Raw genomic sequence first — 26,149 nt, forward strand, 5'->3', positions numbered from 1 at the left:
TTCAAGAGATGGGAATACCAGACCACCTGACCTGCCTCTTGAGAAAGCTGTATGCAGGTCAGGGAGCAACAGTTAGAACTGGATATAGAATAACAGACTGGTTCCAAATAGGGAAAGGAGTACATCAAGACTGTATATTGTCACCTTGCTTATTTAACTTACATGCAGAGTACATCATAAGAAACGCTGAGCTGAATGAAGCACAAGCTGGAATCAAGATTGCTGGGAGAAATATCAATAATCTCAGATATGCCGATGACACCACCCTTATGGCAGAAAGTGAAGAAGAACTAAAGAGCCTCTTGATAAAACGAAAAGAAGAGAGTGAAAAAGTTGGCTTAAAGCTCAACATTCAGAAAACTAAGAACATGGCATCTGGTCCCATCACTTCATGGCAAATAGATGGGGAAACAGTGGAAACAATGACAGACTATTTGGGGGGGCTCCAAAATCACTGCAGATGGTGACTTGCAGCCATGAAGTTAAAAGATGCTTGCTCCTTGGAAGAAAAGTTATGACCAACTTAGACAGCATATTAAAAAGCAGAGACATTACTTAGCCAACAAAGATCTGACTAGTCAAGGCTATGTTTTTCCCAGTAGTCATGTATGGATGTGGGAGTTGGACTATGAAGAAAGCTGAGCACCAAAAAACTGATGCTTTTGAACTGTGGTGTTGGAGAAGACTCTTGAGAGTCCCTTGGACTGCAAGGAGATCCAACCAGTCCATCCTAAGGATATCAGTCCTGGGTGTTCATTGGAAGGACTGATGTTGAAGTTGAAACTCCAATACTTTGGCTACCTGATGTGAAGAACTGACTCATTTGAAAAGACCCTGATGCTGGGAAAGATTGAAGGCAGGAGGAAAAGGGGCCAACAGAGGATGAGATGGTTGGATGGCATCACCGACTCAATGGACATGAGTTTGAGTAAACTCCAGGAGTTGGTGATGGACAGGGAAGCCTGGCATGCTGCAGTCCATGGGGTTGCAAAGAGTCAGACATGACTGAGCGACTGAATTGAACTGAAAAGGTGTCCCACAGAAAACCCTGGAGCATTAGTGCAGCAAGAATAACCTGAGATGAACCTAAACAAACGTGACAAGGCTGAGAAGCAACCCCAGCATTTCACAGAATGGAGCAGATCTGGGGACAAAACCCTTTACAGTGGAAATGGTTTCCTATAGTCATGTGGTAGACTATGAATGACATATGATTCAAAGTCAAAAAAGTTGACTTTCAAGATCTGTATTGGTAAGCCACTACACCTTCACTTTCTTCATGGGTGAAACAGAACTTAAATATTCCTACCAAAGCTCACGTTTGGAAATTTGACATACCCTTGTATCCACTTAACAGAAATTTATCCTAAGGAAATAATCAGGGAAGTGACAGAGATTTAGATAAAAGAATGTTTATCCCAGAGTGGTATTATAAACCATCTAAAGTGTTGAAGAGAAGGCACCTAGTTGATTTTACAGCCTTGCAATGGATCACCAGGAACAGACATAAAGAATAGAATTATGGACATGGGGAGAGGGGAGGAGAGGGTGAGATTTATGGTAAGAGTAACATGGAAACTTACATTACCATATGTAAAATAGATAGCCAAGGAGAATTTGCTCTATGGCTCAGGAAACTCAGACAGAGGCTCTGTATCAACCTAGAGGGGTGGGATAGGGAGGGAGAGGGGAGGGAGTTTCAAAAGGGAGGGGATATATGTATATCTCTGGCTGATTCATGTTGAGGTATGACAGAAAACAGCAAAATTCTGTAAAGCAATTATCCTTCAGTAAAAAATAAATTAATTTTAAAAAATGATGTGGTAGAGAAGGCAGTTTTAACCTGGGGCCCTATAGGTATAATTCATTAACAGTCAAGCATTTACCTTGAGGCTAAGATCGTGGCATCCAGTCCAATCACTTCATGGCAAATAGATGGGGAAACAGTGACTGACTTTATTTTTTTTGGCCTCTGAAATCACTGCAGATGGTGATTGCAGCCATGAAATTAAAAGGCACTTGCTCCTTGGAAGGAAAGTTATGACTCATCTAGACAGAATATTAAAAAGCAGAGACATTACTTTGTCAACAAAGGTCCGTCTAGTTAGGGCTATGGTTTTTCCAGTGGTCATGTATGGATGTGAGAGTTGGACTATAAAGAATGCTGAGCGCCAAAGAATTGATGCTTTTGAACTGTGGTGTTGGAAAAGACTCTTGAAAGTCCCTTGGACTGCAAGGAGATCCAACCAGTCCATCCTAAAGGAAATCAGTCCTGGGTGTTCATTGGAAGGACTGATGCTGAAGCTGAATCTCCAATACTTTGGCCACCTGATGCAAAGAACTGACTCATTTGAAAAGACCCTGATGCTGGGAAAGATTGAGGGCAGGAGGAAAAGAAGACAACAGAGGATGAGATGGTTGTATGGCATAACCGACACAATGGGCATGGATTTGGGTGGACTCCAGGAGTTGGTGATGGACAGGGAGGCCTGGCGTGCTGCAGTTCATGAGGTCACAAAGATTCAGACACAACTGAGCAATTGAACTGAACTGAACTGATATTATGCTTTTAGATTATACTGTATGTAGTACCTACTAAAATAACTACTTGATTTTTTTTAATTTGAACCTTTTACATTACCTTTTCTTTAGAATTTTATATAGAGAAAAGGCTTTCATGTAGTGATCAACCTGTATCCATAGGTTAACATATACAGAAACTGATGAGAACCAGTCAAATGTCATTACACTGCAAGCTCAAAGTTTAAAAACTCCTCTTAAAAAAGTCATGCGTATGTGGGTGAACATGTGTGTTTGTATAAATTATTAGAATATATACCAGAAGTAATAGTGACTGTCTTTAGGTGGTAGATAAATTGATTTTCATTTTCTTCTTTTTGCTTTCCTAAAAAAATTTTCTTCTTTTTGCTTTTCCTAAAATAAAGGACATAAGATCACTTTTGTAATTAAAAGAGGAGCCAAAGACAGAAACTTCCATTGACTTAAGTTCAGCTCACCTGACTGACTACATTTTCCAGTTTCCTTGTAGCAAAGAGAAAGTTGCCCCATGCAAGAGAGGACTGTTGGAGAGAACAGCAGCCTGACCCTGATCAAAATCTCAGAAGGGCATTTCTTCACAACGAGTCTGGTCTTCAACATGAGCAGTCAAGAAATTTGAATTTTCAGTTGGTGCATCATAACCTTATCAGTTAAGAGGAAGCTAATTAAGATTAACTAATCTCACAAGTGGGCTTCCCAGGTGGCACTAGTAGTAAACAACCCACAACCCACCTGCCAGTGCAGGAGACATGAGAGATGTGGGTTTGATCCCTGGGTCAGGAGGATCCCCTTGAGGAGGACACAGCAACTCACTCCAGTATTCTTGCCTGGAGAATCCCCATGGACAGAGGAGCCTAGCGGGCTACAGTCCATGGGGTCTCACAGAGTCGGACATGACTGAATCAACAGCACACATGCAAACTCACAAGTAGCTGGATTATATCCAGAAAAATAAATTAGCTTTAATAAGGGATGTGCTTTTCTGGTGAACAGAGTACTCTGGCCTACTATTTTCGAAGGCTTGTTGTTTTTTTTTAAAGGTGGTATGCTTTCTCCAAGCAACTGTTTTGTTTTGGATTGTGTATGTATGTCCAGTATATAAAACAGAGAAAGTGAAACTGCTCTGGTTGAAGTTGAAAGACCTGCTCAGCCTGGCATGAACTTCACCTCCTTTCTCCAGATGTCCTCCAGGATGGTTCCTTAGAATCCCCAAGACTTGAAGGAACTCCTTCTGACAGCAATCTATCTACTAGGACCAAATAAATAAGCAGAAGGTTGCTTAGTGAGCATGGACGTGAAGCAAAGAGACTTGGAGCAATATTCCATCTGAGTTCTGGGAAATGTCTGGTGAGCTGTCCCAGTTCCACACAATACATGCCTCACTGAGAGATGCAAATTTATGTTTTCCTGACAGGCTCTCTTTGCCTTCATGAGAGCTAGACAGTGGTAGATGGGTAAACCAACTCTATGAACACTAAACAAAACTAGCAAACAAAAATCCATGTTCTATAGCAACTGCCAATTTCTGTAGTATAACCACTTTCACCGTGGCTGATTTTAAGGCCAATGGAATTTACTTGAATACTTAGCAATTGGTTCTGTAAAAGCTATACTGCCAGTTTCAGCAGAACACTGCTATACATGGGCTCCATGCAAAACACAACCTGCTGTTTCTTCCCTGTTTGTTCACTCGTTTGGGTTACAATGCAGTTCAGGAGACCAGAGCTTTCTTTGGTAATGTTCCTGTCTAGATGATATATGCTGATCAGCTTTATAAAATTTAGATGTTTCTTGAATCTCTGATAGTCACACATTTACAAACCATCTCTGGATGGTTTCTGCCAAAGGTAAATCTATTTTTCATGTGTTCATTTTTTCTACTTTTATTCAGAGGACAGCCAAATTCTAAAAGTTTCACTATTTATTGACAGCAATGATTCTGACAAAATGTCTGACAAATCCTGACAAATCTCTTTGGTCTGATGATGACTTAATACTGTATAGCCTTTCCTTCCCTATGAATCATCCTGCTGTTTCTTCCTGGAAATGAGATGGACAATTTTTAATCAATGTTGTATTCATACAGCCACAGAAGCAAATAACTTGTTGAACCAGAACAAATAACTGAGTTAGTCCCTTTTTCTGTTTATTATCCTTACATCCTGATTTCACATTGTGGACCTACATGACCAGTTCTGCTGTCCAGGATAAGATAGCTCCTGGTTTAATTTTTTGCAAACTCATGTAAGTTTACCATCTTGTGCAGAAACATAAGCACTGTGAAATATTTCTATTCACTTCCTAGGAAGTTTTACCTAGTGTCAACCAAAAAAAAAAAATGCAGAACCTAAAAGTTGAGAGTTATGTTTTATTCAGCAAACATTCTGTGGACTGAAGTCCAAGGATTCTCAGATCACTCTGAGTGACTGTTCCAAAAGGGCTAGCGGTGGGGAAGGTGGGGAGCCAGGATATGTAGGAGTTTTTGCAACAAAAATCAGGTAGTGGGAACATCAAAAGATTACTGTTAAGTAAAGAAAACTAAATATCTCAAATTAAGGAATTTAGTGCTTTTCTATGTATGGGAAGATGCAAGAGTCTGGACTTACTGAAATCATTCCTTTCATGTGCAACCCAACTATCTAGTGCATATAGTCTATATGTGTATATATATACATACATATACATATACATACATATATATATATATATATATAATCTGTCTGGTCAAAGCTATGGTTTTTCCAGTAGTCATGTATGGATGTAAGAGTTGGACCATAAAGAAGGTTGAGTGCCAAAGAATTGATGCTTTTGAACTGTGGTACTGGAGACAACTCATAAGAGTCCCTTGGCCTGCAAGGAGATGAAACCAGCCGTTCCTAAGAGAAATCAACCCTGAATATTCATTGGAAGGACTGATGCTGAAGCTGAAGCTCCAATACTTTGTCCACTCAATGCAAAGAATCGACACTTTAGAAAAGACCCTGATACTGGGAAAGACTGAGGGTAGGAGAAGAAGAGGGTGACAGAGGATGAGAAGGTTGGATGGTATCACCAACTCAATGGACATGAGTTTGAGCAAATTCTAGGAGATAGTGAAGGACAGGGAAGCCTCGTGTGCTGTGCCATGGGGTTACAAAGAGTCGGGCACAACTTGGTGACTGAACAATGACAACCAACTATCTGTGGCCAGTATTCTACTTTTCTCTATGCTGAGTCCCCTTGGAGTGCACAGTTGGGAGTGGCTGCAGAGGCTGAGGGCTTGGCAGTGGGCAGCCCATTTGTTTCCATTCTGAGTTCCCTCAGGGCTGACCATCTGGGCAGCTGTAATGTGATGACTTGATAGCTGCAAAATCCTTTATTTACTGATATGGCGGGCAATATTTCTCATTCACACTTGCCTGAGTGGCTGATGTGAAATAAAGAAAACTTAAAATAAATGCCTACCCCAAATATTTCCAGCTACAGGTTCATCAAGTTACCTGAAATTCTCAACCTGGGAGTCACTTCTCTGAGGTAAATTCTAATTCTCCAAAGGAACTTAGAATTATGAAATAGTTAACTTATGAGGGAGATACATTTAGAGATACATTTCTAAGCATTTAGAAATATCACATTTAGCTATTTACGAATTTAATGAAAATAGGCCACAAAAGACAGATTACCAGGAAGGAATGGGAGAAAGGTTCAGAACTTGGAAGAATACCAAGTGTGAACTCTGGGCAGAGCTAAAGCACAGTGAGCTCTGAAACTAAATGCAAGTCCACAGTAACAGGAGGCGAATTGCTCAAAAACAAACTGTAATTCTGTGGCTTTTATTCACTTGCTGGCTTTGATTCTAGCACATATATGATTCTGGAAAACAAAATGCAGTGCTCTCTTTTCTGGTTAAAGTAACTTCAGGTCCTTTGGCACTGTAGTTGAAATTGAAAAGTAGATGAGAACTCTGAGATATATCAGCCCAGTACAGAGCCCTGCCCTCTATGAATTAGCAGTAATTGTGAGTGTTAGTCAACAGAGTGTGCCTGGAAGGCCACCAGCATGTAATGGGATCAGGTATCATTAATAATTATAGGAAAATGAAAGGAGACAGTAGCTAAAGGAGGAATTTGAGCTTAGGCAGGCAGCCTGAAGCAGCTGGAAAGCCAAGTCATTATATGTGCAAAATCGAACCTTCCGGTCAGTCTTCAGGAGACTCACTTATTGCCAAGCAGGGTTTAATTCAATTAGCAAAGAGCTGTGGGGAAAAGGCTTGTGCAACCTTGAGCCTGGCTGGATATCTTTAGCTCTAAAGCAAGGTTATTTTAGGAGGATCATCATAATTCGCTTGCTTCAGCACCTAAACCCATCCAGGATGTGCTCCCTGAAATTCAAAGAAACACTCTCACATCCAGTATTTCAGCATTTAACTGTCCATGAATTATACTACTGCTCCCTATTCCCGTCTCTCCTTGACTTCCTACCATAAGCTCTCCTCTCCCTCAATTAACTGAGAGCATTGTGAAAGGACCTTAAGTGCAGGAGAGGAGCCATCTCTAAATGGAGCTATGGAGAGAAACACCAATTCAGTGTGTGCCCTTGGGTAACCCATGATACCTCTTGGGGCCTTGGTTCCCACTTTCCTAAAACTGAGTCTCGAAAACAAACAAACTATAGGGCTAGGCTAAACAATCTCTAACAACTGTGAGAGATTGGCTATGTAGTTCTCAAACAACTGTGCCAGTGACATAAACTTGACTGAAACAGCTTATGGTCAACCTGACAGTCATTGGGTTGCCCTATCTAGCCACACTAGCATGCAGAAGGATTGAACCCCTTTGCCTTTAGGGCGGCTGGAGCCCCGGAGTTTGCCACTTCTAGATGCAAACCTTCTAATCCATTTTGGTATGCAGTATATATACTAACTTCTACAGAAAACACTAGAAAACATTAAGATCCCTTTCAGAGAGAACATTCTGTGAATCTGTAAGAGTGGGTTTGCATTTCCCAGAGGGAGAGTCTCCAAAACCCTCAGGATATATGGATGAGAGACCATGAAAAAGACCAGATGAGGGTTTTCTCTGGGGAATCTCAGATATTTATATCATAGGTAGAGAATTTGCAGGTAGTTTTAACAAGAGTTGGCCTTCAGAGTTGAGTCCACTAGATGGCATTTCTGGGGCCTCTGAGGAGCTCTTGCTTTTCATGTCTCAGCGCAGAAAGAATTCAGCAAGAAGCAAAGTGATAGAGAAGAAGTGATTTATTAGAACAGGACATTTGTGAGGCTTACAAGTGGATGGATGAGGGGATGCCACAAGCTGAAAACTTAGTGAGGTACAGTTTTATAATCAAAGGAAAAGTGGGGAGGGGGGAAAGACCACCTTCTTCTTCATTCTTGAGTAGACATCAGCCTTCCATTATCAGCTCCTCCTTCAGATTGGGGACAAAAGTTTTTTTTGTCCCTCCAGGGTCAAGCTGGGACTGTCATGGCATGATGGAAAAATTATTTCAGGTCTCAGTACAATGAGGGTCTTTCATTTTGAAGTATCACCTTTCCATAAATTACTGTTTTTATGTGTGCAGAGAGCATGTCCTAAGGAATCACTAACTTCCTGAGCTCATTTGGGCAGGAGTGAGTCTCACGTCACCATTGTTTTATTGTTTGGGGCATGTCTCATGCTTCTGCTGTATTGTTTTGTTGCTAAGCGAGCCTGCTTGGTTTTGTGGTTAGCCAAACCTGCTTTCTTGGGTGATTATTAACTTACAGGGGTCTTCCATACTTTTTTATTTGCTTACAATCTTCTAGTGCGATTAACTGTTTAATTACCTACTTTGTCCCTTTACTCTGTCTCTATCAGAAATACATTAATATTCCATAGCTGTATAATAGTAACAATAGTAATTAAAAGACAGTCCCTCATACAGATCTGATATAAAGGGTATGCTCAGTAAAAGATGAATAAATATATGCCCTTTACTGAGAGATCACAAGGAACTAGGATTATACCTGTAATCCCAAAGTTTCCTTGGTTAGTCTCAAGATTGCCAGATATGTGTATCTGTTACCTGCACTAGACTCTGAGGGCCCCTTGAGCAAGTCCAATTTGTCTCCTAGCACTTAATAAAGTACTTGGATATAGTGTATGCTCAATACAAATATGCTGAGGTTAATTTACAGATATCAGTTCACTTCAGTCGCTCAGTCGTGTCTGACTCTTTGCGACTCTATGAACCGTGGCATGCCAGGCCTCCCTGTCCATCACCAACTCCCGGAGTCCACCCAAACCCATGCCCATCGAGTCAGTGATGCTGTCCAACCATCTCATCCTCTGTTGGCCCCTTCTTCTCCAGCCCTCAATCTTTCCCAGCATCAGAGTCTTTTCAAATGAGTCAGCTCTCCACATCAGGTGGCGAAAGTATTGGAGTTTCAGCTTCAACATCAGTCCCTCCAATGAACACCCAGGACTGATCTCTTTTAGGATGGACTGGTTGAATCTCCTTGCAGTCCAAGGGACTCTCAAGAGTATTCTCCAACACCACAGTTCAAAAGCATCAATTCTTCGGTGCTCAGCTTTCTTTATAGTCCAGCTTCAAGCAATTCCTGCTTTCAAAAAATTTACATTGCATGAAGAAAACAAGGCTAATCAGCTTTAATAATTATACACATTAAATTTATTAGCAACAGTAATTATGGTTATTAATATGGAATGGTTAATCTAAGAATGGTTATTAATATAAAACTAGAGAAACAATTCAGTTTTTCCTTCACTGTATATGCTGCTAATTTTCCTATCATTGTTCTCCCCTGTAGCCTTTAATTGACATGTTTCTCCTATTTGGTGGGAGACTTCTACTTTCCTTTTCAAAACCACAGTCTTCTGCCTGCTCTCTTCATGGCTTGCTCTGTTAAGCCTTCAGGTCTCAGTTGGGTTTTGCTTTGATATCTCCTGGTCTGACTTAAGGACTTAGGAAGGGATTCCTAGAAGCACTCTAGAGTGGGTAGAGAAGAATGAGACAAGGAAGAAGGAAAATCCAATAAGGGACCCACTATTAGCTGGGTACCCTCTTATGGGCTACTGTGGTTCCCTCTCTCTAAGAGCCCTCTGTTCCACCATGTAGAATGTGCTTCAGAATTGTTCTCTAAAAAGGCTGAAGTCTGAGGCCTTTATCTACTAACTTCTCTCCTCTTTTGGTTAAGGGCTGCCCCTGGTGAATACTTCCAGTTTGCCCTGTACCTGGCAGAGCAGGCTCCCAAAGAATTTCTGCCAAAAAAGCCCTGAGGCAGAATTAGAGGTGAGATGCTGTCCATGCGCGGGGGAACTGACCCCTTCAGGTATAGCTCACATCAGACACAGGTGAACCTGGAATGAGGCTTTGCTAAATAGGCTTCCCTTAAGGCATATTGCATAACAGTATTGATCAGCTTTGATTTCATCGTCAGGGTATATCATTTTTTATCTCTGTTCATAAGCATCTAGTGTTTGGGGGCCTTCTTTTTTTCTGGAAAATGTACTGCAATTTTTCTCTAGGAAAGTCACTTCTCTATAGACAGCTCTAAGAGCCCACTCCCAGATCTAATAACAGTCAGGAAGCAGTGTGGTCCACAGTCCAGTGGATCTGTCTCTTGCTTCAATAATGTTTGGACAGAACAGACCCAGAGACTCTCCTTCCTCCAGTCCCCAACCACCCTCCAACCTTTTAATCACTTGCAACCTTTGGACCAACCACTGAGATATCCTTGGCCTTAGGGGCCAGCCAACATCACTTTCTGAGCTTAGCTCCTTATTGCCAGTCAACCATGAGCTCCTAGATTTATCAAAATTATTCCATGGAGATGGAGGCTGTCATCAACTGCCTGGTCTACGTGCATCTGTGGGCCTCCTACACCTACCGTTACATGAAAAACTGAGCTTGCCTCTTGATGAGTGTCTAGACAAAAGACAACTGTGGAAGATGTCACCTGCCATATCAGTAAACAAAGGATGTTGTTCACCATCAGCCACTGCAGCCTCCCTTAACTGTGTATCTGACTCTCTATGGAGGCCTAAGACAGTAGATGCATATCAAAGGAATTATTTCAATGAGCTCAGACTCTTGCATCTTCTCCTACATAGAAAAGTGATGATGTCATGTTTTTCTTTAAATAGCAGTGATGTTTTGGTGTTCCAACTGAGGCAGGAGGTAGATGACTCCTCCCACCCCTCAGGGTAGATACTCCAAAACAAAAATAGCAAGACTGTCATGGAGATATATACCATGTTCATGGATCGGAAGAATCAATATAGTGAAAATGAGTGTACTACCCAAAGCAATCTATAGATTCAATGCAATCCCTATCAACCTACCAGTGGTATTTTTCACAGAGCTAGAACAAATAATTTCACAATTTGTATGGAAATACAAAAAAACCTTGAATAGCCAAAGCAATCTTGAGAAAGAAGAATGGAACTGGAGGAATCAACCTGCCTGACTTCAGGCTCTACTACAAAGCCACAGTCATCAAGACAGTATGGTACTGGCACAAAGACAGAAATATACATTAATGGAACAAAATAGAAAGCCCAGAGATAAATCCACACACCTATGGACACCTTATCTTCAACAAAGGAGGCAAGAATATACAATGGATTAAAGACAATCTCTTTAACAAGCGGTGCTGGGAAAACTGGTCAACCACTTGTAAAAGAATGAAACTAGAACACTCTCTAACACCACACACAAAAATAAACTCAAAATGGATTAAAGATCTAAACATAAGACCAGAAACTATAAAACTCCTAGAGGAGAACATAGGCAAAACACTCTCCGACATACATCACAGCAAGATCCTCTATGATCCACCTCACAGAATATTGGAAATAAAAGCAAAAATAAACAAATGGAATCTAATTAAACTTAAAAGCTTCTGCACAACAAAGGAAACTATAAGCAAGGTGAAAAGACTGCCTTCAGAACGGGAGAAAATAATAGCAAAAAAAAAGCAACTGACAAACAACTAATCTCAAAAATATACAAGCAACTCCTGCAGCTCAATTCCAGAAAAATAAATGACCCAATCAAAAAATGGGCCAAAGAACTAAATAGACATTTCTCCAAAGAAGACATACAGATGGCTAACACACACATGAAAAGATGCTCAACATCACTCATTATCAGAGAAATGCAAATCAAAACCACAATGAGATACCATTTCACACCAGTCAGAATGGCTGTGATCCAAAATTCTACAAGCAATAAATGCTGGAGAGGGTGTGGAGAAAAGGGAACCCTCTTACACTGTTGGTGGGAATGCAAACTAGTACAGCCACTATGGAGAACAGTGTGGAGATTCCTTAAAAAACTGGAAATAGAACTGCCATATGACCCAGCAATCCCACTGCTGGGCATACACACTGAGGAAACCAGAATTGAAAGAGACACATGTACCCCAATGTTCATTGCAGCACTGTTTATAATAGCCAGGACATGGAAACAACCTAGATGTCCATCAGCAGACGAATGGCTAAGAAAGCTGTGGTACATATACACAATGGAGTATTACTCAACCATTAAAAAGAATACATTTGAATCAGTTCTGATGAGGTGGATGAAACTGGAGCCGATTATACAGAGTGAAATAAGCCAGAAAGAAAAACACCAATACAGTATACTAACACATATATATGGAATTTTAAAAGATGGTAGTGATAACCCTGTATGCAAGACAGCAAAAGAGACACAGATGTATAGAACACACTTTTGGATTCTGTGGGAGAGGGGGAGGGTAGGATGATTTGGGAGAATGGCATTGAAACATGTATACTATCATGTAAGAAATGAATCGCCAGTCTATGTTCGATACAGGATACAGGATGCTTGGGGCTGGTGCCCTGGGATGACCCAGAGAGATGATATGGGGAGGGTGGTGGGAGAGGGGTTCAGGATTGGGAACTCATGTACACCTGTGGTGGATTCATGTCAATGTATGGCAAAACCAATACAGTATTATAAAGTAAAAAATAAATAAATAATAAAATTTTAAAAAAGTAAATAACCTAAAAAAAAAAAAAAAAAAGCAAGACTGTCAAGAGAGGATGCTGGACTCTGCCCAGAAAGAAGATAAGAGACTATTTATTATTCATTCTCAAAATTAGGAGACCTCCCTAACTACACAGACACAGAAAGCCTCCTTGGAAGTCAAAAGGGGAGTGACGCTAACTGATGACAACTACCCATAGGCCTCTTCAATGGAATCCATCTTGGCAAAGAGATGCATGCACACACATGGGAGGATAAACCAGGCATTGACTCTGAACCAGGCAAATAAAAATGACTGACCAGAGGAAACCCAGAAAACCCAGAAGAAATTCTCCAAATAAGTGATGTAAACTGCCACAAAGGCACTGCTCTCTGAGTCTGCCTGTGTGTCAGTCCACATGGACTGCACTCTTCTTCCTAATAAATACTTTACTTGTTTTACTGCTTTCTGTCTTTGTGGGAATTCTATTTATGCAAAGTTTAAGAACTGGGGCCATGTCACTGACCACTGGTCTAGTGGCTGGGATTCAGTGCTCTCACCAGCACAATCTAACTTCAATCTCTGATGGGGAACTGAAGCCCCACTTCAAGCCACTGCAGGCTGAGGCCACCGAAGATCACAACTAGGTTTTGTTGTTAAAATCCTTCCATATACTGGTCTCTCTTTTACCCCTTCAAGAGAAGTCCCACCAGAGCTATCCAAGAGGATGTCTTCTGGGTTTAAGTCCTCAGAAAGTCTTCCAAAATTCTCAGCCTTTATCTTGTACCACTTTTCTTCAGTTGACACAACAAAGCCATAGATTAAGAGAAGGATGGATTTTATTATTTGCAGTAAGAAAGAAAAAACCAGGGATCTTTCCCAAAGCAGTGTCTCCCCAAACAGTAAAATTGAGGAAGCTAAGGGTACATGCTGGGACATACAGGAGATTTTGCAATGAAGAAAAAGCAGTTGCGTAGTAAGGTAAATTGCTCTACCAAAGAAAATTATATGTGAAAATAGTATACATCTAAGGTGAGCTGTATTCGTTCAGCTCCTGGCAGGAAATTAGGTCCAGATGTTTTAACAAGGAAGGCTTTAATGAAGGGATTATTTAAAGAATCCCTTTATGAAAGGACCATACAAGAAAAGTTGAGGGATCTAGAGCTTGCAACAGTGGAAATCTGCTATCATGCCTAGGGTTGAAGGGACAAGCGGAGGAAAAACTGTCATTAGAGCTTAGGGAGAGCAAGGGTAGAGAGAAAGGGCTGTCATGTAAGAGCTAGAGTTCAAGGGAAGTTCACTTCAGTTCAGTCACTCAGTTTTGTCTGACTCTGCAACCCCATGAACCACAGCATGCCAGGCCTCCCTGTCCACCACCAACTCCCAGAGTCCATCCAAACCCATGTCCATCGAGTCAGTGATGCCATCCAACCATCTCATCCTTTGTTGTCCCCTTCTCCTCCTGCCTTCAATCTTTCCCAGCATCAGGATCTTTTCTAATGAGTCAGTTCTTTGCATCAGGTGGCCAAAGTATTGGAGTTTCAGCTTCAACATCAGTCCTACTGATGAACACCCAGGACTGATCTCCTTTAGGTCAGTTGGACCTCCTTGCAATCCACGGGACTCTCTAGAGTCTTTTCCAACACCACAGTTCAAAAGCATCAATTCTTCTGCATTCAGCTTTCTTTATAGTCCATCTCTCACATCCATACATGGCCACTGGAAAAAACCATAGCCTTCACTAGACGGACCTTTGTTGGAAAAGTAATGTCTCTGCTTTTCAATATGCTGTCTAGGTTGGTCATAACTTTCCTTCCAAGGAGTAAGCGTCTTTTAATTTCATGGCTGCAATCACCATCTGCAGTGATTTTGGAGCCCCCCAAAATAAAGTCTGCCACTGTTTCCACTGTTTCCCCATATATTTCCCATGAAGTGATAGGACCAGATGCCATGATCTTAGTTTTCTGAATGTTGAGCTTTAAGCCAACTTTGTCACTCTCCTCTTTCACTTTCATCAAGAGGCTCTTTCGTTCGTCTTCACTTTCTGCCATAAGGGTGATGTCATCTACATATCTGAGGTTATTGATATTTCTCCCAGCAATCTTGATTCCAGCTTGTGCTTCTTCCAGCGCAGCGTTTCTCATGATGTACTCTGCATATAAGTTAAATAAGCAGGATGACAATATACAGCCTAGACGTACTGCTTTCCTTACCACTCTCAAAACCACAGTGCCCCCAGAAAGGGAGAACATACTGGAATTGATACTCTGACCTCTATCTCCTCCCCAGAAACCTGACGAAGCCTAACCAGAAGTCAGTCTGTAAAGGAGCCTGGGTGATACCATCCCTAGAGGCAGCCTCCAGAAATATGGAGAAAGGCAAAAGAATGAATCTTGTGTGACAGAATGGAGAACAAGTATTATAAATACAAGAGAAGATTATCTCCAGAGAATAAAAATTAATAGATCACAGAAAAGAAGAAGGATATAAAATATGAGAGAGATCTTCAAATCAAGTATCAGTGCTATTGCACTTTCCTCTCATGGTTTTTTTTTTTTTTTCTCTCCTTGTAATAGGTATATCTCTCTTCATTTTTCCCACTTGAAGTTTATGATTGCCTTCATCCTTCTAATGTTCTCGTTATATATGAGTATTTTTTATTGAAGTATCATTGACATACAATATCATTTTCAGGCATGCATCATAGTGATTTGATATTTATATACATTTTTGAAATGGCCACAACAGTGGCCAGTTAACATTTGTCACCATTCAAACTTATTACAGAGTTGTTGACTGTATTCCTTGTGCTGTACATTACATCTCTCTGATTTAATTTTTTTTATAACTCAAAGTTTGTCCCTCTCAATCCCCTTCACCCATTTCAGTTGCCCTCACAACACCCTTCCATTGGAACCACCATTTTGTTCTCTATGAGTCTGTTTTGTTTGTTTTGGTTTTTGGATTCCATGTATATGAGGAATCACATGATTATTGTCTTTCTCTGTCTGATTTATTTCACTTAGCCTAATAACCTCTAGGTCCATCCATATTGCTTCAATTTTTCATTCATTCATTTTTTTTGGCTGAATGATATAATACTAACTATATATACTAACATCTTCTTTATCCTTTCATCTATCAACACACACTTAGGTATCTATATCTTCAGTTCAGTTCAGTTCAGTCACTCAGTCATGTCCGACTCTTTGCGACCCCATGAATCGCAGCAGGCCAGGCCTCCCTGTCCATCACCAACTCCCAGAGTTCACTCAAACTCACATCCATCGAGTCAGTGATGCCATCCAACCATCTCATCCTCTGTCGTCCCCTTCTCCTCCTGCCCCCAAGCCCTCCCAGCATCAGGGTCTTTTCCAATAAGTCAACTCTTCTCATGAGGTGGCCACAGTACTGGAGTTTCAGCTTTAAAATCATTCCTTCCAAAGAACACCCAGGACTGATCTCCTTTAGAATGGACTGGTTGGATTTCCTAGCTATTGTAAATAACATTGCAAAGGATATATGCATACAGTTGCATGTACCTTTTCAAGTTAGTGTTTTCATTATCTTTGAATACATTTCCAGAAGTGAAAATGCTGTATCATATCTTAGTACTATTTTTAATTTTTTGAGGAAACTCAATACTATATTCTATAGTGGCTGCACCAGTTTACATTCCCAGTATGCAAGGATTCCCTTTTCTCCATATCCTCACCAAAACTAGTCATTACTTATGACTTTTTGATAGTAGTCATTCTGACAGGTATGAGGTGATATCTCATTATGGTTTTACTTTGCATTTCCCTGATGACTGGTTATGCTGTGCATCTTTTCATGTGCCTATTGACCATCTGTATGTCTTCTTTGGAAAATGATCTATTCAGATCCTCTGCCCATTTTTTAATTAGGTTGTTTTCTTTTTTATATTGAAGTGTATAAATTCTTTATATATTTTGGATATAAACCTCTCTCTCATCAAATATGTGATTTGCAAATATCTTATCCCATTCATTATGTTGCCTTTTCATTTTTGTTTTTGGTTTCCTTATCTGTGCAAAAGATTTTTAGTGTCATGTGGTCCTGTCCAAAAAAGATCTTCATGACCAAGATAATCACAATGGTGTGATCACTCACCTAGAGCCAGACATCCTGGAATGTGAAGTCAAGTGGGCCTTAGAAAGCATCACTATGAACAAAGCTAGTGGAGGTCATGGAATTCCAGTTGAGTTATTTCAAATCATAAAAGATGATGCTGTGAAAGTGCTGCACTCAACATGCCAGCAAATTTGGAAAACTCACCAGTGGCCACAGGACTGGAAAAGGTCAGTTTTCATTCTAATCCCAAAGAAAGGCAATGCCAAAGAATGCTCAAACTACTGCACAGCTGCACTCATCTCACACACTAGTAAAGTTAGCCTTGTCTAACTCAATGAAATTAAGCCATGCTGTGTGGGGCCACCCAAGATGGGTGGGTCATGGTGGAGAGGTCTGACAGAATGAGGCCCACTGAAGAAGGGAATGACAAACCATTTCAGTATTCTTGCCTTGAGAACCCCATGAACAGTATGAAAAGGCAAAATGATAGGATACTGAAAGAGGAACTCCCCAGGTCGATAGGTGCCCAATATGCTACTGGAGATCAGTGGAGAAATAACTCCATGAAGAATGAAGGGATGGAGCCAAAGCAAAAAAAAAAAAAAAAAATACCCAGTTGTGGATGTGACTGGTGATAGATGCAAGGTCCGATGCTGTAAAGAGCAATATTGCATAGGAACCTGGAATTTTAGGTGCATGAATCAAGGCAAATTGGAAGTGGTCAAACAGGAGATAGCAAGAATGAACATCGACATTCTAGGAATCAGCGAACTAGAATGGACTGGAATGGGTGAATTTAACTCAGAAGACCATTATATCTACTACTGCAGGCAGAAATCCCTCAGAAGAAACGGAGTAGCCATCATGGTCAACAAAAGAGTCTGAAATGCAGTACTTGGATGCAATCTCAAAAACAACAGAATGATCTCTGTTCATTTCCAAGGCAAACCATTCAATATCATGGTAATCCAAGCCTATGCCCCAACCAGTAACGCTGAAGAAGCTGTTGGTTCATAAATATTTACAAATGTTAAGTCTTCTTGTTGGGTTGACCCCTTTCAGTTCAGTTCAGTTCAGTTCAGTTCAGTTCAGTCGTTCAGTCATGTCCGACTCTTTGCAATCCCATGAACTGCAGCACTCCAGGCCTCCCTGTCTATCACCAACTCCCAGAGTCCACCCAAACCCATGTCCATCAAGTCGGAGATGCCATCCAACCATCTCACCCTCTGTCATCCCCTTCTCCTCCTGCCCTCAATCTTTCCCAGCATCAGGTTCTTTTCCAGTGGGTCAGCTCTTAGCATTAGGTGGCCAAAGTATTGGGATTTCAGCTTCAACATCAGTCCTTCCAATGAACACCCAGGACTGATCTCCTTTAGGATGGACTGGTTGGATCTGCTTGCAGTCCAAGGAACTCTCAAGAGTCTTCTCTAACACCACAGTTCAAAAGCATCAATTCTTCAGCTTTCTTTATAGTCCAACTCTCACATCCATACATGACTACTGGAAAAATGATAGCCTTGACGAGAGAGACCTTTGTTGACATAGTAATGTCTCTGCTTTTCAATATGCTGTCCAAGGTGATCATAAATTTCCTTCCAAGGAGTAAGCGTCTTTTAATGTCATGGCTGCAGTCACCATCTGCAGTGACTTTGGAGCCCAGAAAAATAAAGTCAGCCACTGTTTCCACATTTTCCCATATATTTCCCATGAAGTGATAGGACTGGACGCCATGATCTTAGTTTTCTGAATGTTGAGCTTTAAGCCAACTTTGTCACTCTCCTCTTTCACTTTCATCAAGAGGCTCTTTAGTTCGTCTTCACTTTCTACCATAAGGGTGGTGTCATCTGCATATCTGAGATTATTGATATTTCTCCCAGCAATCTTGATTCCAGCTTGTGCTTCTTCCAGCGCAGCGTTTCTCATGATGTACTCTGCATAGAAGTTAAATAAGCAGGGTGACCCTTTATCATTATGTAATGCTCTTTTTTGGCTTTTGTTGCAGTCTTTACTTTAAAGTCTATTTATTCTAAGTATTGCTACCCGGCTTTATTTTGTTTTCCATTTTCATGGAATATCTTTTTCCATCCCTCCACTTTTAGCTTCAGTGTGTCTTTGAATTTAGTATCAGTAGGCAACATATTGATAGGTCCTATTTTTTTAATTATTCATTCAGCCACCCTATGTCTTTTGATTAGAGAATTTAGTCCTCATACTTAGAGTAACTTAAGTAAGTATTGATAGATATGTACTTATTGCCATTTTGTTCATTGTTTTCTGGTTGTTCTCATAATCTATGTCTTCTTTTCTTCTTCTCTTGGTCTTTTCTTTGAAAAGAAGTTTTCAGCCATTATTTCTTCAAATAAGTTTCCTGCCACTTTCTTTCTTCTCCTCTGAGACTCCTGTAATGTAAATGTAATATCCTTGATGTTGTTCCAGAAATCCCTTTAACCATTTTAATTTTTTTTAATTCTCTTTTCTTTTTGCTGTCTTGATTGGATGATTTCCACTACCTTGTCTTCCAGATTGCTGATCCATTCTTCTGTATCACCTAATATGTTTTTGGATCCCTTTAGTGAACTTTTCATTTCAGTTATTGTATTCTACAATTCTGGTTGGTTCTTTATTATATTTTCTAACCCTGTTGAAGTTCTCACCATATTAATTCATTCTTCTTCTAAGTTCAATGAACATTTTTATGACCATTTCTTTGAATTCTTTCTCAGGTAGATTACTTATCTCCCTATCAGGGTCCTTTTTAAGGTTTTGTTTTATTCTTTCATTTAGAACATATTTCTCTGTTTTCTCATTTTGCTTACCTCTCTGTGTTTGTTTCTATGCATCAGGAAAAACTGCTGCCTGTCTGTCTTGAAGGAGTGGTCTTGTGTCTGTGATAATCCTTCTCATTCAACTCTGACCTAACTCTTGGTTGTCTCTCAAATCTTTGTTGTTGTCTATACTACCTGATTTATTCCTAATATAACCCTGCTGTTGAGAGTGAGCTGTCAGTGTTCCAAGGAGAAGAATATCATTTTGCACCTAGTCTCAGGCTGATTGGATGACAAGCCCTTAGGCAGCTCTTAAAGTGTGCAGATATGTACAGTCCTGTGGAACTGCAATTGTAATCCTGATGGCCTCCAAACCAAGAGATCTGGAGGTGCCCCTGGGCAAGAGTTGCAAAAATCAGGGCTCCTGACAAATGTGTATGCTCCTTCCTCGGGAGTCTTGTCAAGCTGTAGTGATGCCAAGTGAGTTCACAAGGATAGTGTCTCCCTGATTATATTCCATGGGAGCACCTCCTTAGCCTGTAAGTATGTGAGACCTAAACCTTCTCCCTCAGGGGGAATCTCCAGTGTCACTATGAACTCATGGATTTTAAATACATTTGCACTATTTTTACACCTTGTGATTACCATCCTTATTAGTACTCAAATTTCTCCATTGTTGGCCAATGAAAGTATATTCAAGTTGGTTCTAAATCCCTTTGAATCAACCCCAGTATCAATGGTAGTTTTTCTATTGTCTGATATTAAAAGATATTCTAGCCTTATCTTGTACTTCTCCTGTCCCTAACCTGGAAGCAACCATTTCTCCAAGGAATTCTGGTGTTCTTTGCTACTCAGTGAAAATATCTAAAATGATAACCCACTGAATAGCAATGAGGACCTGTGCTGGTCAAATCATGGTCTCAAACTAGCACTTTTCAGTAGATCATTGTCTCCATGTCTTTTAAGTAATGATAAGAAATTGTAATAAATGCAAAAACGGGCACAAATACCTCCCCTTCCTCTGTGCAACATGTCTCTGACCTTAACACTCCTCCCACTGAGATGTGGATCTATTTCTCTAACTCTAGAATCTGAGTTTGGCCATGATACTAGCCTTGGCTAATGGGCAACAGCAGAAGTGACAAAAACATAGACTTGAAAAGCATAGGTGCAAAGGGGGCTTACTCAGGTATTGCTGGGAACAAGTCTGTGTTATCTTCCTTAAGGGAAAAAGACCACATGGAGAGAAGCAACCAACATCACAGATGTCCCAGTTGAGACCCCAGACATGTGAATAAGGCTGTCAAACACAATTCCTCCCCAAACTAGCTTCCCAAACCAGAAGAACTATCCAGCTAACCCACAGAATCATGAGAAATAAAAACACTGTTGTTTTAATCCATTAAGTTTTAGAATGGTTTTGTTAAGCAGTAGAAGTCAACTGATACAAAAATATGCATTTTAAAGCTAACATATAATAAAAAGCTGGCTTAAAACTCAACATTAAAATATCTAAAAAAAAAAAATAATAAAGCTAACATATATCATCTGTTCTCATTAATACTTGAAGCTAAAATCTAACTTTACAGCTTTTACTTAAGCCTTGATCCTTCACTGAAACTTCTTTGTCCTGCTCCAAAAATTCTTTTATAAACCAAATGAACATGATTAATTATTTTCTTTATCCCAAACTACATATCTAAAGGCCTTAGAACAATAGTACAGTTATCCTTCAAAATCCATGGGGAATTGGTTCCAGGAGCTTCCATGGTGTCAAAACCCACAGATACTTATGTTCATTATATAAAATAGTGTAGTGCAATGAATACAGTGGGTCCTCCATAACTGCAGGTTTTGTATGTGCAGATACAACTAATTGCAGTCGAATCCACAAATGCAAAACAAATGCATTTGTAGATACTAATGGTGTGCTGCAGTCCACGGGGTCACAAAGAGTCAGACATGACTGAACAACTGAACTGAACTGATAGATACTAAAGGCCAACAGTACTAATTCTACCTCTGTCACAGATTGTGTTTTCTGGAAGCAGATACTGAGATGGAATTTAGAATACGACATGAGAAAGGAAGGAGGAAGAAACAGAATTGGGCAGCAGCCAGATCAATGGGATGTGATGTGATGAAGGCCCTCTAAACCTTGGCTAATGCACAGGAGGTATGGGATGGATAATGCTTATCCCAGAGGTCTCACATTGGACTGATCTGACAAGACTTTTATATTTCTTTCCTGCTTAGTCACCAGATGTGGACTGCACCAGGAAAGGCATGACCAGGCAGGGTGGCTCTGAACCTAAAGGAATTGATATCCTAAGGCTGTCCTCTGACCACACTCCCTTCCTTCAAAGGGGGTCTGAGCAGCACTCATCTATGTCTACCACAACCTCCAACAATCTAACTGAAACTGAAAACAGCTTAGGATTGTGTTTGTAGTTCTTTTTGTCCCTGGGGAGTTTAAGCAATTAATTACACTGATTAATCGATTAATCTAGGTATAATTGATTTATATTTTAAAGACATTTGGAATAATGTCTTGTCTGAAGTTAATGCTAACAGGTGGATTTCTTTAAATCACTTCACTAACTAAACAATTTTAGATAAATCATTTCATTGGGAAATTAGAGTAATTTTGTTAATTATACTTGCCTAGAACATCAGTTTATAGAATTCTTTGATGAATGATTGCATTGTATAAAGGGATTTCAGAAGAGAATGTACCATTGACTTTTAATGAACTTGTTCTTAAGTGAGGTGTGCTTCTAAAAGACACACATTATCCTCTACTGAAAACTAAAAAGATTTAAGCAATTTGTACTTTTCTGTCCAAGTCATCCCATAAGTGGTATGTATGCCAGTATATCAAAGTTGAGCTCTCTGAAAAATGAAGTACATAGGCTAACAAATCTTTCCAAGTGTTATTTGGCTCAGGCCCCTCTATTCTCTCTTGGTTCCACTCCAACAGCTAAATTAAGTGAATAAGAAGTTGTAATTCACTTCCACAACGCAGCACATACGATTTGGAAGGTGGCTGCTAGGTCCTGTGGAGATATGACAACAGGCAAGGAAAGCCCAATGCCTGACTTCAGAAGGTAGGAATCCAGTGGATTTTTAAAAAGCAATCCAAACAACCTCTCAGAATTTCTGTGCATTGAAAAGAGTCCTGTTTCACATGATTTATTTTCTAGGAAGCTTCATCAAAGGTAAGCCTTTGAACCAGAGTTTAGGAATATCTTTAAATGCTACTGTTTATTTATTTTTCTTCAGAATGATTGTGGAAAAACCACCTTCTGACTTTAGGATCATACCCATGATTCTGTAAAACCATACTCAGAGGTCTTTACCTGACAGAGTATTTCAGTGCAGGGTGGCAGCAATAAGGTATTACAGTGGCTCCTTCCAACACAGAATGTGCCCTTTATGAACAGAGCCTAGGAAAAAAAAAAAGCTAAACATGCTGTCAAAAAGACCTACATAACATTTCCACATAGCAGCAGCTGTTTTCTCTCTGAGCTTTTAGCCCAGAATCTCCAGAGAATGTTCTCTAAAACAAAGCTGGTTCAAACAGTTTCACAAAGGATGTACTTGAAAAATGAACTCTCTAAATAATTTTTTACTTGATGTGTTATTTCCCAAACCTCATAATTAGAAAAGAAACCAAAGAAAAGGCAACATGATTTTATCTTATTTTCTGTGTTTTCAATCCTTCAGAAAGTTAAGAGCACAAAGGTCTGACATTGAAAATTTTAGGGTCTGCAGATAAGAAAGTACTGTTTTTGTGTTTTTAAAAAGGAGGTCAATGAGTATATACAATTGAAATTATCAAGCCAGATTGCATGATTTATAAACATTCACTTTCTAGAGGTAACAAAAATAGTTGATAATACTAATGCTGCTATTGTATCAATATGACTAAATACCTTGAAAATCCCATGGACGGAGGAGCCTGTTGGGCTGCAGTCCATGGGGTTGCTAAGAGTCAGACACAACTGAGCGACTTCCCTTTCACTTTTCACTTTCATGCATTGGAGAAGGAAATGGCAACCCACTCCAGTGTTCTTGCCTGGAGAATCCCAGAGACAGGGGAGCCTGGTGGGCTGCCGTCTATGGGGTCGCACAGAGTCGGACACGACTGAAACGACTTAGCAGCAGGAGCAACTTTGTACTAGACCAGGAATCAGCAAACTATGTCCTATAGGCTAACTCCAGCTCACTGTATGAATTTAGAATCTTAAAAAAATTCTATCCTCATTACTATTTCAGTTTCTTCATAATCTGTTCATTTCTCTTTCTTCCTTGGCAGTTTAAAGAGCTTAGCTTTCTGGCTAGCTTCCTTTGATGTGTGGGAGTAGATGTGCAAGGGGTCTGGAGTGATCCTGCCTAAGAATGGTTTTACATTTTGAAATGATAGGGTGGGGGGAATCAAAGAAAGAAAGGGTAATATTTTGTAGTACATGAAAGTTTTATACAAAATTTAAATTTTGGCCTCCATAGACTAGTTATCATTAGTCACTCAGTCGCATCCGACTCTTTGGAACCCCATGGAATATAACTCACCAGACTTCTCTGTCCATGGGATTCTCCAATAAAGTTTAACTGAAACTTAATCACACCCATTCATTTACATATTGCCTAAGTCTGCTTATATGTTGAATTATTGCAACAGAGATGCTACAGGTCTCAAAGCTTAAGACTGCTCTTTGGATCTTTACAGAAAACTAGGGAAGAAGGAAATGGCAACCCACTCCAGTGTTCTTGCCTGGAGAATCCCAGGGATGGGGGAGCCTGGTGGGCTGCCGTCTCTGGGGTCGCACAGAGTCGGACACGACTGAAGCAACTTAGCAGCAGCAGCAGCAGGGAAGAATAGGGGTGAGAATACATTGATGTGCCATAGAAGGCAAGATCCCTTGCCTCGTGGATGCCAAGATACTATCTCATTGAAATCTCACAACAATTTTAGAGGAGAAGGTACAGTATTACTATCAACTCCATGAAATTATGAGACATGCTGTTATTATGTCCACAGGGAAACTGAAGTGGAACTTGTCACATCCTAAAAGATGCTGAGGGAAGTGAGATCTTCATTTCACTCCAGAGCCCTCCCACATATACTGCTCATGAGATAGGCTGCTTAGGAAGCTAAGCTCTTTAAGTTGAAAAACAAAACCTTCATTCACTTAAACCCTTTGAAGAGATAAGTAATGGGACCAGACTTAGGGAGGGACCAGAAACTATCAAGAGATGTTTTTATACATTGTTGAATTCATTTGGTTGATTTGTATGTGTGAGAGTGAAAACTTTTAATTCCAAATTTGTTAGAGACGTTAGTCTGAAACTTCCTTTTGTACTGCCTTTGTCTGATTTTGATATAGAGCAATACTGGCCCCATCTAATTAGTTGGGAATGGTTTCCTACTCTTTCATTTTCTTGAAGAGATTATGTCAAATCGATCTTAATTTTTTAAATATTTGTTAGAATTCTCTGGTCAACCTATCTTGGATTGATAATATCCTTTTCAAAAGTTTTATGTCACAGTTTCAACCTCATTAAAGTTTATAGGCGTATTCAAAAAAAAAAAAAGAAAGACAAAACAAATCTTACTATGAAGAGAATAAAATAGCAATGAAGATATTATTTTATCAACAGGCTTTATTTTTGGACAGTTTTAGATTTACAAAAAAAAATTGAGTATATAGTACAGAGAGTGCTAATACATTACCCTCCACCTCTGCATACATTGCTTCTATTTGTGACACTTTTATTAAGGTAGTACATTTGTGACAATTAAGAAGCCAATAATGGTGTGTTATTATTAACTTAAGCCCATACTCTATTCAGATTTCTTTAGTTTGCCCCTAATGTCCATTTTCTGTTCCAGGATCTCATCTAAGACACTGCATCTAATCTTTAGGCCTCCTTAGGCCCCTCCTGGTATGACAGTTTCTTAGACTTTCCTTGTTTTTGAAGACCTTGACGTTTTCAGGAACACTGGTAAAGTGTTTTGTACAGTGTCCCTCAGTTTGAATTTGCCTGCTGTTTCTATCATGATAATGAGAGTTCTGGGTTCTGGGAGGAAGACCTCAGAGGTGAAGTGACGTTTTCATCACATCGCATCAACAGTGTAGATGATTAGCATGAGTTGTAACCACTGATGTTGACCTTTGTCACCGAGCTGAAGCAGCATTTGTCAGGTTTCTCCAGCATAAAGTGGCCTTCTTTCCCCCCTTTTCCATGGTGTAATATTTGGAAGGAAGTCACTATCACAGCCCACACTTAAGGGATGGATCATCACAATCTCCTCCTTTAGGGTGGAGTATCTACACAAATTATTTGGAATTCTTCACAGGAGACTTGTCCCTGCTTATTAATTTACTCAATCATTTATTTATATCAATACGGACTCTACAGATAGTGATTTTATACTTTGGGTCATAATTCAATATTACTTCATTTTCCTGCTCAAATTTTCCCAGGACTGGCCACTGAGAACCCTTCTAGTTGGCTCCCATGGATATGTTGAAATACTCCCATAGATATTGTTGTTGTTTGAGAACTGGCGCTACAAGGCTTGCATATATACTACTCCCGTCTTAGAATCTACCACTGATCCAAAGAGCCCCAATTCCTTCTATTGGCTCATGGGATTGGAAACCAAAGTGTGGGCAAGGGACACACTTGTTGCAACTAGGTGTCATTCATTTAGGCCTTCTCAACTGACAGAGATAAGAAATATGTGTGTATA

Source organism: Oryx dammah, unplaced genomic scaffold, assembly GCF_014754425.2.
Source record: "Oryx dammah isolate SB20612 unplaced genomic scaffold, SCBI_Odam_1.1 HiC_scaffold_1, whole genome shotgun sequence".
NCBI classification, from domain to species: Eukaryota; Metazoa; Chordata; class Mammalia; order Artiodactyla; family Bovidae; genus Oryx; species Oryx dammah.